Source organism: Neodiprion virginianus, chromosome 3 (genome assembly GCF_021901495.1).
Source record: "Neodiprion virginianus isolate iyNeoVirg1 chromosome 3, iyNeoVirg1.1, whole genome shotgun sequence".
NCBI classification, from domain to species: Eukaryota; Metazoa; Arthropoda; class Insecta; order Hymenoptera; family Diprionidae; genus Neodiprion; species Neodiprion virginianus.
In genome coordinates this window covers 19058391-19072563 of record NC_060879.1, presented here as the reverse complement: position 1 = coordinate 19072563, position 14173 = coordinate 19058391, and the positions used below count along the sequence as shown (strand labels likewise).

General features: G+C 42.4%; 2 protein-coding genes across 8 annotated transcripts in view; one reads left to right on the top strand and one right to left on the bottom strand.

The window, feature by feature from the left end:
* The window catches only part of LOC124300089 (protein expanded-like), a 140955-nt gene that overhangs the window by 34751 nt on the left and 92031 nt on the right, over nt 1-14173 (bottom strand). The window lies entirely within an intron of this gene.
* The window catches only part of LOC124300090 (putative sodium-dependent multivitamin transporter), a 68003-nt gene that overhangs the window by 24636 nt on the left and 29194 nt on the right, over nt 1-14173 (top strand). Inside the window, exon 2 of one of the 3 annotated variants that reach the window (XM_046753765.1) lies at nt 3058-3406. The exons of the other annotated variants lie outside the window; for them this stretch is intronic. The gene's annotated coding sequence lies outside the window, so the exon portion shown is untranslated. The remainder of the gene's footprint in view (nt 1-3057; nt 3407-14173) is intronic. 3 annotated transcript variants of the gene reach the window in all.

Genomic DNA, 14173 nt, shown 5'->3' with positions numbered 1-14173 from the left:
TCCGTTACTATTTCAACCCAGAATTACGCGTCCGCCCGTTTCGTCCGCGGCGGGAAGCACCTGTGTTACCCGAGGTAGAACCCAACCATTACCCGGGAATGTTGCCCGCAGGCTGCGAACCCCGCGACCCCCCGTCCCTCAGGCTGCCGCTCCTTCACGTAGGTTCCTCCGGACGCACACAGGTGCGTGCCTGTAACTCGCTTACCTGCCTTATACCTCCGTAGGTCCGTAGGTGTGGGACAGGATAGGATGGGATAGGATAGGATAAAATAGGAAAGGACGGGATAAGTGCGCGTATGCCTCGTACAACACGTTATTTTTGTTCGTACTTACTGTACTATTTTCGCTATTGGTCATAACCGAAAAATATTTTAGTTTTAGGAATACGATTAAAATGAGTTTTGTGGCGGTACGAATGGAGCAATTGGGTATTTGGCGTGAAAAAATTAGGTCAGATTTTTTTCTTTTTCGAACGAGAGAAAGAAAATGTGACCGGATTATTCTGAGCTTCTTTGACTTTGTATGTAGTTGAACGTTAGATTTTTTTTTTTTAAGTAACGAGTCAGTTGGATATGTTACGATCACGTAAAGTCGGCGGTTTAATATTTCGGTTACCCTATTGCAAAAGTAACGTCGATGACATGTCAAATTTTCTGACATTGTCTGAGTTTAAAAGAGAGATTGTGATTTTTTCGAGACACCCACAAGTTAATCTACAATGTCTAATGATTTGAAATTTCTACACGTTTTCATTCGGTGCATGGCTACCGTATTATAAACATTCCTAAATTCAAATAATGGTCAGTGGTAATTAATCTACATATTTCTAGATGAAAAAATCTCGTTTTCCAGCTTCTAAGACTTCTCTGATAGACAGATGCTCTGCAAAACAACGTTAAGAAAGTTCATCAGTCGTGAAATACGTTTGCTCTTATATCTCAATGAATCCAAGCATGCTGGAAGATGTCTCCGACCAAGGAGTTGACATTTTTCAGTCAAAACAATCAATTCAACAACATGAATAATTGCCCGATGAAAGAGATTACTAACAAATTCGAAGTCGTCGAGAAAATCGCGACAAGTATAACGAGTATTACCAAATTATTGCAAAATTTTCAAAGGGTTCAAGAAGCTTGTGTCGAAGTTATCAAACTTTTAAAATGATATGTGATTCTTCAATGGGGAGCTTCTTAGACTGCGGCTCAGGGAGTTTTAAATTGAATTAACTCATAAACAAACTTCCTGAAATTCGTGAAACTTTAACATCGATTTATTCTTATTAAAATTAACAAAAGTTAAGAATATTTTGAAAACCTTTACATTATCTCTAGTAAAGTTGTGGTTCCTTCTTAAATCATGATTTTCAAGAACGTTGAATGTTACGGATAATTTCAAAAACTTATACAGAGCCCGAATCACTGGAATACCACACACTACACGGATTATGGAGTGCGAATCAAAATTTCAACCATTGCCACACCCTGTGGAGAGCACACATTTGCACCTACCGACACCATGCTGAATGATCTTACACGCAATGAATTTAAAAAAATTTCAAAACCACGACAATAGAAAATTTTCATAGTTTTTTCATTTTATTTACCGTATATTTTAGTATCTTACGGAAGAATAACTTGATCATTATTATTCTCCTGTTGTTAGAGAGAAAACAAATTAAAGCAAATTATCAACAGACTTGACAAAGGTACCCATGTGAAGTCACAGATGCCAAAGTACACGTATTATATACCTATAGGTACATAATAAAAACAGTGAAATTCGTGTTCATAAAATTTTTAAGGGAATAAAAACAATTCATAAAGAACTTGAAACCAAAGTAAACTTCTTATTACAGTGCTACCTCGTTATGAGAGAGTGTCAGGGCGGTTAGGGGAATAGGATTCCAAGAAATTCGTTGCCGGAACGTTTCCCCACTACTACCTGGAGAGATCGAAAATCGCACGTGTGTGATCGTGTCGATGATTATCGTCATTCCTCGTCATAAGAGAATCACTGTTACGTATATGAATTCGGTGTATAAACACGTATGATTGAACGCAATCGTTTATAAGAAGTCCGCGCCAAAATTGGGGGACCTCGGGTAGACAGATATAAGTGATGAAAACTACAAAACTCGCGCAAGCGGGACGAAATAAGAATAATATTTTCAATACTTGGATTACCATACATATCTCTGGGCAAAGATTGAGGGGCGTGTCAACGTGTTGAATTCCAGAGAAAAACTCGTTGTAGTTATTTCCTAACGCCCTTAAAAGAAAGGGTTCGGCATGTAGATATAGAGGCTGAAAGAAAGGATCACGGCAAGGTCCGAGTGTCTGGTTGTATAAGAGCGTCGAGGTTGTTAGAGTAAAATTATTTTGTCCCGGTGACGAGGGAGGGACCTTGAAAGGACCTCAGAAGACCTCGGCCGGTTGAGATTTTGTCTCGCGCGTCTGGCTAAGTTTTTGCCTTTTTCCATTCTCTCTCAACCGTCGCGGTTGCAGCGGTTCCTTGCGATGCCCGTGCCGTCTCCCATTTTACTTCTCCGTTTGTTTCATCCGATTTTTTCGAACTTCACTACCATTGTTCAGAAATCTTTCAACCTTCCCCCAAAAATCTGGTCATAATTTTCCTTCTCTTCTCTCCGGACTTCGATTCCATCCAGCCCGCACCGTTTCTCGTCCAAGGAGCCAGCGGCACACGTAACGAGGCGACGTGACCACGTGGTAGTCGACGCAGCACATCCGCTCACGTGTCTACCGCAAGGGCCCGATGCCCCAAACCCTCGCCTCCAAGGCCCCGAGTCACCTTCGAAGGTCCCTCGGGAAACTCCAGGCTCCGAACGACGTACCATAAGCATACCTATACGTAACCATGCGCGGCACGCGGACCATCGGTATTCGCTCGGCATGAACGCTGCACACTGTGCAGTATGTACGGAGAGAGTTGGGTCTGCTGCCGGACCCCGAGACAGCCAACGACCGGCGGCGTTGCAGGGCTGCACCGCGCCGGTTCGTAGGCAATTCACTTTTGTTCATCTCGCTCTTTTTTACGTAGGTCGTCGGGCCCAACCGACGCGATACACGGCTGGACCGCTCAGACGGTCGGAGTGCTCGACGACGGTCGGCCGGACGGACACACCTGCCTGCCTGCCTGCCTGTCGCAGGGCCTCGCGGGGGAAACGTGGGGAAGGGTGGCACCAGCTACCGGGCTTGCCACAGTCCTGTGCCAGCCCTAACATTAGAACTTTCGAGAGGAGAGGAGAGGAGAGAAAGAGAGAGAAAGAGAGGGGGAAGAGATTGGGAGCAAACCCTGCAACGAGTTCTTTGGAGTAAAGCCGTGCGGCCAGCGATGGGTACGAGTCGCGAACAATCGGGTCCAAGCTCTTCGGTACTGTGGGATATCGGTAAGTAGGTATGTTGGATCACCAGGTAAATGAGACGGCTCTGTAATCTGGCCCGATATACCCTGCTTTTCACCCTGTGATGTTGAAAAATGCAGAGGGATTCTCGATCTTCTATTGTAAAGTTTCCAGAATGTGCACGCGTGTAAACTACGACGTACGATCAAGTGGAGAAACATTTATTTTAGCAATTTTGGTACTGTACGTTTTAAAGTACAGACGCTTTATCGCCATATAGAAGCCTTCTGTCGCGAAGCAGGAACGTGTGAAATCCATCGCAGGTAGATGTATGTACATACAGAGCCTTAGATTGATTCTGACACATTCAATGCCACCGACGACGGCATTACTGACTTCACAGATAAACGTCATCCGCAATAACGATGGATCCGATCAATGAAGCTGATTGTAACAGCCAAAATTAGCAGTCATGTGTACGAAAATTGTCACGGACAACTCAACAAGGTCTTACGCCGGCAATTCTCTAAAAGTATCAAATATACAAAATTGGATAGCAATTTCATCACTGGACCTGATGCATTGTTGGAAGAAAAACTTTCAAGTTCATTGTCAATCAAGGTTGCGAACTGTCCGGCACGTATGAAGCAACGCCAAGCATAAGTTGTCAATGGTACGTTCTACCGTACCATTTCACCTTCATGTATCAAGTCACTTCCGTTTGCATACGTGTACGATGACAGAGTGTGGAGGTAGGCGAAGCATACTCGCGGTATGGTAAAAAGTATGCCGGTACGATCGTAATATCCATAACTTGGTAGTATTATCGAGGGGGAGAAGAAGTAGGGTATAGGGTAGCTCTCCACAGGTATCTCTCGGAGTTATTTCGTCATGTCGTTTTGTTCTTTATAAACCGACACGATATTTCGTGACAAAAACTATGAGAAGAAGAATAAGACGGAGGTAAAGTTTCTTGTTTCTCAGAAGGAAACAATGCAGCGTAACTATAATTAGACCCATAATCTTCCCTGATTGCTGCCTCCAGTGAAACTAGCTGTCCGTGGCTTTATTTAAGAACCCGCCCTTTTACGAACACAGCTATATAATACCCAAGCATTATATGCAGCCTGATAGGTACAGACGCTTACCTTTGCACGTGTGTTCTCTGCTGTGTTCTATATATATGCAATTTGAACACGCACTCGCACCTCTGTGTACATACCATGGACGCATGTTTCCACAATCCACGTACAACGAACGCCTACCGCGTTTTACCACCTTCAAAGGTGGGCAGGTAATCGTTTCGTCAGATGTATGAGAAATCCTAGAAATTGAAATAATTATGATTTCCATTTGACCTCTGTCCTTCAACGTTCATCATCGTATACGCACATTCTTCCAGCAGGGTAGAACTAAATGGGAATGTATCTATAGGAAGGGTGAGAATGGCTTGCTCCCCTCGACGAGACCTCAACCAATGAACAGAACAAAAAGTAACAAGTTAGAACTTTTGAGCTTACCAGGAACGTGTCAAAATGATTTACTGTCAGGCTTAAAACATAAGGGAAAAAGATTAAAGTACGAAAAATATAGAATAGGATATATCATTCTCCGATCCGAATGTCAGAATTCTTGGAAAAGTTCCACCAAGGACCAGAAGCAATTTTACAACGCAAGTCAAAGAAATTTGAGTATCTTATTATTGTGTCCCAAATTCTCAAGACATGATCACTTTTATTATACAGTACGGCAGCACACGGCAGTGTGAACAATTGTGAACAACGTAGAATCTCGCTGATAATTGTGACCATTAACATTGCCATTTTATTGAGGAGCTTAACAAGTACCACGATTACTGTCAACGATCTATTTGTTCATTCGTGGAAAGCAGTTCTAGATGATGTCCGATACCTACATCGCTTGCGTATTTCGACGATGAGCGAAACATTGTTGCAAAGGATGCGGAATTATCTAGTCGCTAGAGGGTTAATCCCTTTTACGACGGTAGCTGACTCCGGTGAATCGCGACCATCGCCATGACGCCCCGAGGGTCTGCCGTCTCGGAAACGTAGCGAATTAACGACGTCTAAGAGTCGGCAGTGCGCAAAAATTTATAACATGATTTAACCTCTGCGATGAACCAGATTTGCGATAACGCAGAGAATAGACCCTGTACCCTGTTATCAAGATATGTTGTCCGGGGACCAGTGACCTCCGAAATTTATAAACGTAATGTGAGTTGTTACGAGACCAAAGATAAATCGTCCATCCCGTTGCTGATCAAAGAAAGATAGATCGGTACCCGCACCTTGACGTCACCCCGTGTAAAAGCTTAAGATGCGTTCAACGATTCATCTCGTAGACTGTTGCAGCGCAATCACAGGCATCGTATCCGATTGCGATGGATACAAAAATACGCAACGGAAACATTGAGGTAGATAAATGGAGTGTCTCGCCCGAAGCATGTCATCATTTGTAGAAATGGTAACTCATGGGTTGTCCACCGGATGTGTTGTTCAATGTCAAAGATCGAAGGTCCTCAATCTGACCCGGTATAGATCACCCTGAGCTCTTTGTAAAGAGACTTCGGGATTGACTCCAAAACCTCCGACGCTCCTTCGGTGGATTCTCTGGACGTGACGCTACCACGAGGAATCCCAAATGAGAATATACAACAAGGATCGCTGTAATGTGCGTACCTGATTAAATCAAAAGCATGCAATCGTTGCTGGGTCGATGGGTTGTTATCCATAACTTGTGGCGTTCGATGTAATAAATAAAGTGTCTACAGCAATAAAACTCAGTCCAAAGCGTAAAATATACTTTTATATTCCTTTATGATAAAGATTCTGGGATTTTCTATTCAAGAGTCCGGATTCTCCTTCGCGGAATTCTCTGGTATTGGAGGGAGAGAATGAATAAATTCGACGTGATTCTGGCGCTGGTTCTAGTCCTTCTCCTGGTCCGGGTGATCAGAGAACGTAATCCTACACCACCTGCGGCGAGTGGATAGGACCCAGGCCTCACGTGGGCCTTCAAGCACGTGAGCCAACCTACAGGGACTCATGGCGGTTGAAAAGAGCGAGTGAGCGCACCCACGTCTTCTGATGGAATGCGACTCCATCGCGGAGATGACGCGCCCGTAGACCCAAAGTGCTGGAGGCACTCGTTGACCACAACGAATGAGGAATGCTACCACAACTGACCATTAGCCACCGAGCCCAAAGCCGTCGTCGTCGACGCACGCAAGGAGCAAATCTACGACCAGCTATACGCCTGAACCTATTTCTTAACTTGAAATAGTGGTAAACCGGAGCCCTCATTATTTTCCATACTCGAACCAGTGCGTCGTTCGAATCGTATAGCGTATCTGGAGGGGCGTTGCGCCCTGAGTATGAAGATAGGTGAAGATGTAATAGATTATAGACTGTGGCTCCCTATACATTTCTGTCAAGTCTTGACCGTGACCAGACGGCCGTTGGTAGTAGGTAATAAAATACCAAAGACCTTACAGTGGGTACCTAACGAGATCAGTGCGGATTAACGAAACATGATCTGCGCGACGTTGCACGACGCTTTACGTACAAATTTCTCATGCTTTTTTTCCATTTATCGATAACTGTGCTCCTGAGTTCACGAAAAATTAAAATTAATAACGAATATTTCTGTACGACAAATCGGCACATTACACATCCTTAATATATACATCAATTGTGTATGCATAAACATTAATTTATTAATATATTATTACATTGATATCTATGCATTTTTTTGACAAATTCATTTATTCCACGGATCAAATACGTAGCGTGTGACTTTCTTTCCTTGTGAGGAATTGAGCCGCTGCATTCGATTAAACTTTGACCAAAATCATTTCCAATTTTACAAGTCTGTAGTAACACAGAGATCACAACGCGCATAATATGATTAATTAGTTAGTTTCTGTTAGCCCAGTTTACATCAGGTAAAAAAAACTTGCGCAACATGAAGGCGTGAGTGATTCAATGTGACGAGGTGAAATATGTTCGGAAAGATTTTCATCTTATTACTCGCGATAAATCGATGTAACCTTCTTCGAATCCCATTAAAAAAAAAGAATTTTAAACCGCAAGTTTTATTGCAAGATGAGTATTATTTAAGAAAATAGTCGCGTGGTTATCCCGCAATTTGAGAATAAAACCAATGTCTATATTGGATCACCTCTTCAATGCTGCGATGCAAACGTGACTTTACAGCATACGGTGATAACTACCACAATCGTAATTCCAACACCTTTCCATTACATGATCGATGAGAATTGGATTGGATAATTTTTCCAGTAACAATACAAATTGCGCTCGTACGCTCAAGGTTCGAGTTACCGAACCGAACGTATCGCGTTTGCGTCGTAACCTCGGTTAGTTCGAAATGAATAATAGCCAAATTATCACCTGGAGTTAAAGCACATACAATCGATCGTTCGACTCAATCATGAACGAGGAAGGGTGAAAACGTCCGTAGGTAAGGTACGAAGTTATACCGCATACCAAATCTCTCTCTCTCTCTCTCTCTTTCTCTCTCTCGTTCTCTTCGCAGCAGTATCGGGAAAAGAAGAACGAACGCTGGATCGGGAGATATACGAGGTCGTTTCAACTCCAGCGAGACTGCCGCCAGGAGCAGTGCAAGCAACAGCAACGCTCACGGAGAGGCGCGCACCTGAATATTCATTGTGTATCAAGAGGTACAACATACATGCGTTACTTATAGACTGCCTTACGTTGCATTACAAAGAAGATAGATGGAGTTCTGGGCACTACGGCTGAGCGGGGGCGGGAGGGGGTTGGGAAAGAGAAGGGAGATTTTACCACGCTCATCCCTCTTCCTACATCCTTCTGGTGCTTCGAGGGGCGGCAAGGGGTAAAACGCGATTCCCCTTTCCCTCCCGCCCCCTCGGGGGGCCTTTATCCGGAGCTCATCGCATATTTCATCCCGATCAAATTGTTCCAAGAAACAAAACACGTTATATACATCAGCGCGGCGGCGCGGCGAAGTCGTTGAGGCCGCCCTGCAGACGCGGGTTGCAGGGCTGCCAGCCGTTGGCCGCCAGCTGTTGCTGCTGCTGCTGCTGCTGCCTGGGCCCGATACATTGGTACCCTATCCTCACTTTATCACATCCCCGCATCTGTATCATGTCCATGTTAGTCCGTGTTCGTCTCGGTATGGTCCGGTCCGAACCTCGACGCATCTGCGCACCTTCATTAGCGATCGCGTATTATAAATCAACCCGGGCCAAGATCGCGTTTTAGTTTACAAAACGCCGTTTTATCCAACCCTTATTATGGTACGCCTGAATGAATCATTGACATTCGTTCAATGCCCAGTTCCTCGGTGTCTGATTAATTGCGTCTTATTGTTAGCGGTTGAGCATCTTCTACGAATTCGTGTCCAGTAACAACAGCTGGTTTGAAATTAAACCTTTGACAGATTGGAAATACCCTGCCCATATTCGCATTCTCAGGTTACGGATGTATTATGCTATATACGCGTGTGTTTTTCTTCGTTTCCTAAGTCTTCTATGCATCCGTGTGAAAAACTGAATACCCAAATGCGTTTGCGCAAACCCCGTATGCACAAAACTTTCGAGGTTATGTTGACTTACATGCAGATCCGTCACGTTTTAGCCATCTCAAATTCTGAACGCTAGCGTTGGATGACAATCGAGTTGATCAGCCTGGCAAATAGACAGAAAATTCGACGCGACTTGGTCGAATATACGAATCGAATCACATGATTTAGCGCATGCGTATTTGGATGATCGACGGGGTATAAAGTCTTATAATATTGGTGATTGATTGTGGTTTCGATTTTTTATTTCGGTTGAATGAATGGGACTTTTGTGAAAGACCACCTTACTTGATAAATTATACGACTTGTATGGTTGGCTGGTGGTCTCAAATTTCCTCGGATTATTACAAAAAAAATCTACTTTGTTTCGAAACATACCCGAGTATTTTAAATTGTACACGTTTCAATTTAGCATTTATTTCATCAATTTCCATTCGTCCTCAATTACACGGTTATGTAACAGTCAGGTGGTGTATCACAATTGTATGATATATTCAAACTCAAAACTGAAGAAAACAAAAAATCGTTTTCGTCTAAACGTGCTTTGTATAAGCTCTTCGATGTAAGTGGCCAAAGGGAAATTCACCGTGGAAAAAACTTGAAGTATAGAATTTATACAGGAGCGACTGGTACGTTAAGTTTTTAATATAGGTTAAATTTAATTTTCCACCAGGAAGAGTTGGTTGCAGAAAACTGCGTAGAATCAAGCTTTTGCACGGTAAACCATGACGAAATTAATTGTTAACAGTTATTACGGTCTTGTTGGAAACCGTGCGCCTTACTGATGAACTTTGACACCGTCTTATGCACGGTTAAGCAAAGTCATGCACTAAACGTGCGCATAATTTAACGACTTTCGCCGCAAGACGACGTCGTTGCTTATCCTATAATAGTTTTTAATGAGTCGAATACGGTAACTGTGTTTTGAATAATTAAAGGGTATGAGGCTTCTGTACGAAACGATCTAGATTCGCGCCAACTCCTAGCGTAATTATAAAGTTAATTAATTTACCCCAACAGATAGGTTTTTTGCTTAGGCATTATGCATATTTGCAACTTTCATTATCCGGCTACAACGCTGTCTTTGCACTGCGGATAGATATTAACGAGGGGAGAAAAATAAGTTGAATAAAAAAAAAGAAATATTGAAAAAAAAGTCAATCGGCAGCTCAAGTTATCAAAAAATAATGGCAAAATTAGCAGATTTTCAGTACGAATTAGAGGTTTCATTTCTTTTAAAATGTTACCACCCAGTCACATTTAATAATACAGACTTGATCATGGAAGATCCCGTAATTGAATTCTCTACATAGGTATGATTCTAATTTTTGTTGTCAAGTCAATAGTTTGGGCGCAAAGGAACTTTAAAGATGAATTGACACGAAATTGATTTTGAATACACGACTTGTGAACCGTTGTATTAACAGACTGATCTACAGACATTCTTATAGGTAGGTACAGAATACAATTTCTTCGATTCTTTGCCTTTTGAGATTTGGATTTAACAGATATCCTCTAACAAAGAATTTTCTATTCGTTTCTATATTCAATTGAATTTAACTATTTTACTTTTCTCTACTATATAAAACAAGTTTCGAAAAAGAAGAGTTGAAGAGAAAAAAAAAAAAAATGTTACAACGAACGGAAACACCCTGATATACAAGAGGTGAGCTGTAAATGAGAAGGTGATCGCAGGTGTGAGCGGAAGTCAAGCACCGATGAGCACGCTTCCAATAACGCTCACCGTAAATAAAAATTCCGTAAATTATGCAAGTTTTTCACTCCAACACATCCAAGGAGCCATGGTAATTTAGTCCAGATAGATATAAGGGGCCTTGGGGAATACGTCGAGCGCTAAGGCGCGTCTCCTCCTTCTCCTCCTCCTCCTCTTCCTCCTCTTCCTCTCTTCTCCTCATCCCATTCCTCTCTTCTCCCATCCGTTCACCATCCCCGGGCCGGTCGGCGGGGTCCGTTGGAATAGCTAAACGAAAGAGAGATCCCATCCCGGTTGCTTCCCTACCGCGCAGCGTGGCTCCGTCGGGGCATCCGCTGAACCTGCCGGGCCCGTCCCCCCCCCCCCAATCCAGCCGAGTAACCCTTCCCCGCATTCCTGGGCCCGAAGCTGCGGCAATGAGGGCCCGGACGGGACGGAGAGCGAGGGGCTCGAAGGGGCTTATACAAATCACCGGGCTACCGTCTTACCCGTGGGCTTTCTCTCCCCGTTTCTTTCTCTGTCGAGCCCTTATCTGCCTCTGTCATCTCACTCTCTCTGTCACATGTTCAAACGCCCGTTCAATCTCTCCCCCTCCAGCACCGCTGCGTCCTCGTCCTCGTCCTCGTCCTCATCCACGGCCCCTTCTTCTGCTTCTCTTCTTCTTCTTCTTCTTCTTCTTCTTCTTCTTAGTCTTCTTTTTTTATTTTTCATTTCATCTCACTTTACTTTACGCGGCACGGGGCGAGTCCCCTCAACAACCGGCAGCAGGACCATAAGCGTGCGTTTCATGTTATCGCCACCGAAGATTTGACATTTAATATAAATTACATCCGACTTGCGTATATATAACGTATCCCTGATCGCACCGTTCTCCGATATTTCTAATATCGATCAACCGTCCTTGTTAAATCCTGTCGCAGAAATTTGGATTTTTATTTGTTACAACGTATCCTCGTCGGCTAAGGGATAGCGAAAATTTATTCCATATCATAAGGCGGCTCATGATCATAATCTCTGAATTAAATCGACTTTTTCAACCACTACTACGCACGTTGCCACTGAAATCAAAAATTACTTTTTCGGTTACTACGTGATGAATGTCAGTGTTCCCAAGCCACCTCGTATATCACCGGTCAACACGAATTTTGAGTCCGGGTTCTAGATATCAAATTTTGATTTATTCCGAGTAACTAATAAAATAGAAAATAGTTTTATTAGATACGGTTTGCTTTTTATTTCAAGGTGCTTATTTATCAACGTAAAAGAGATAAAAGAGAACTTTATAAGTAATAAATGAAGATTATGGTTATCATTCGATGTAAAGAATCAAAATTTATTCATTTAAATATAAACTCAAATAAAAGAACCTTTTTCTTTTTGCTGACCTGTGTAATCAACTATATAATATATAATATTAGGTTGACGTTAAATTATAATAAATACATCATGATCGAGCGAAACTCATAAATAAAAATATTCTGTGATATAACCAGAATATTAGAGACCCTAGGGGAAGATACGATCCATACATCTGTAAATAAAATTAAATCAATAAACATATCTAAAAATGAAAATGTTAAATTATAAGCACTTGCAATGTATTTCCTTGTATCCGCGATAATATGTGTAGTATGGAAATATATTTACACACCCACAAAAGAAATGTTGCGGCCATATTTCAACGAGATTCAACCCTACACTGACAACGAAGAAATACATTATCAACCTGACTTATGTGAAAAAAATACTACTGACTTGGAGTAAAAAAATAATATTGTGGATTATTGAAAACTAGACCAATTTCGATTATCCTAGCCGGTATTTAATTGGCGCTACGAATCGTTTTTCTCGTAAGTAGATTATTAGATAATGTACGTAGTATAACCGACTACATTTACAATAAATGGTCGTCTGCACTATATTCCTCAATCATTTCAAGTATTAAATTACTAAGCAACGTCAACACCGATTTATTTCGGTGTATTATTATGTAAAATGCTCCCTTTTTGTGAGATGATAATTTAAAAAATTCAAAATGCATGAACGTAACGTTAGGGTGTTACTTAATTTGGTCTTCGAGAAATTTTTTTTGGGACACCCTTATACCTGTCCCGTATAATTAAAGAGCTAGTATACAAAGTTTCGAGGTTTAGAAGAAGAAAAGTTACAGAAGTTTCCAAAACGTTTCTTCAAAAATGCTGATATTCTACAGTTGAAGACATTTTTCTTACCGTTGCACTCTATAAAGGAAATTGATGAAGTCTAACAAGAAGAAAAAATTAATTGAGTTTCACGTTGTTAGAATTTTTTTTTCTGAACTTATAAAATTGAAGCTTGTTGTTACCCCATATACATATATTTACACAACGTAAGGGCTCAAACCTAACCTTAAGGGGACGCCCTGATAGATATCGATATTGACGTATGTATCTCCAAAAATTTGAGTTCAGGTTAGTCAAGTCTCTTATAGAATCGTACATTATTACCTACCGTTTGAGCCTTATAAAAATTTCACCGGTGAATATACGAGTATATCAACAAAAAAATATATGTACGAAATAAGTTATGAAATTGATTTTTGCTCGTGTCATTATTATCGAGTGACTGCAGAGTGTATAAAAAAACAAGACAGTAATAGAAGCTGAAGAAGAATCAAATAAGCGAACCAGTGTGTAAAAAAAAAAAAAAAAAAAAAAACAACTGCACCGACGACAATAACAATCGAGAAATAACGATTAAAGGGAAAGATATGAAAAGCTTCGAGAACGTGTAAGAGGAAAAGAGGAGGAGAGAAAGAGGTATGAAAAACGAGAAACGGAAAAAGGGAAAGAGAAAATAATGAAATGAAATTTTTTTTTTTTCAATGAGCAAGAGATTAATAACAGCAGCACCGGCGACGTTTGCAGGGGGTGTGAGAGCTGCTTTTTGTACTTGTTCTGATTTTTTCTGCTACAGTATTTCTTTTTGTCTTCCTCCTTCGCTGCCCTCTACTTACTTCTCTCTCTCTCTCGACCGGTCGTTTTTTTTTTTCCCTCTCTTTCTTCATTTTTCTTTTCCTTTTTAAACTCTTTTCCCGGTCGCGCCATGCCTCGCGCGCCTCAAAACCCGCCAGCCCAGCCGGGGCCCGTGATGGGGCCCTCTGGAATGTGGGAGGGGGTCCGGAGGCCCAACGGCTCATGGCGACGAGGAGGAGAAAAAGGGGGAGGAGGAGGAGGAGGAGGAGGAGGAGGAGGAGGAGGAGGAGGAGGAGGAGGAGGAGGAGGAGCAGGAGGAGGAGGAGGAGGAGGAGGAGGAGGAGGAGGAGGACCAGTCGGACCGGCTCCGGCAACGTCCCAAAGGGGGGTGGAGAACGGTGGGAAGGGGGGCAGGGGGGTAGGGGCAGGGGAAACCGCAGAGGGAGGCGCGGTGCGCCCCAACGGTATGCAGAAGAGACCTCAAGATTAGTCAAGAGTTTCAAACTTGTTTAACGTTTATGCAACTCTGACCGCCCTTGC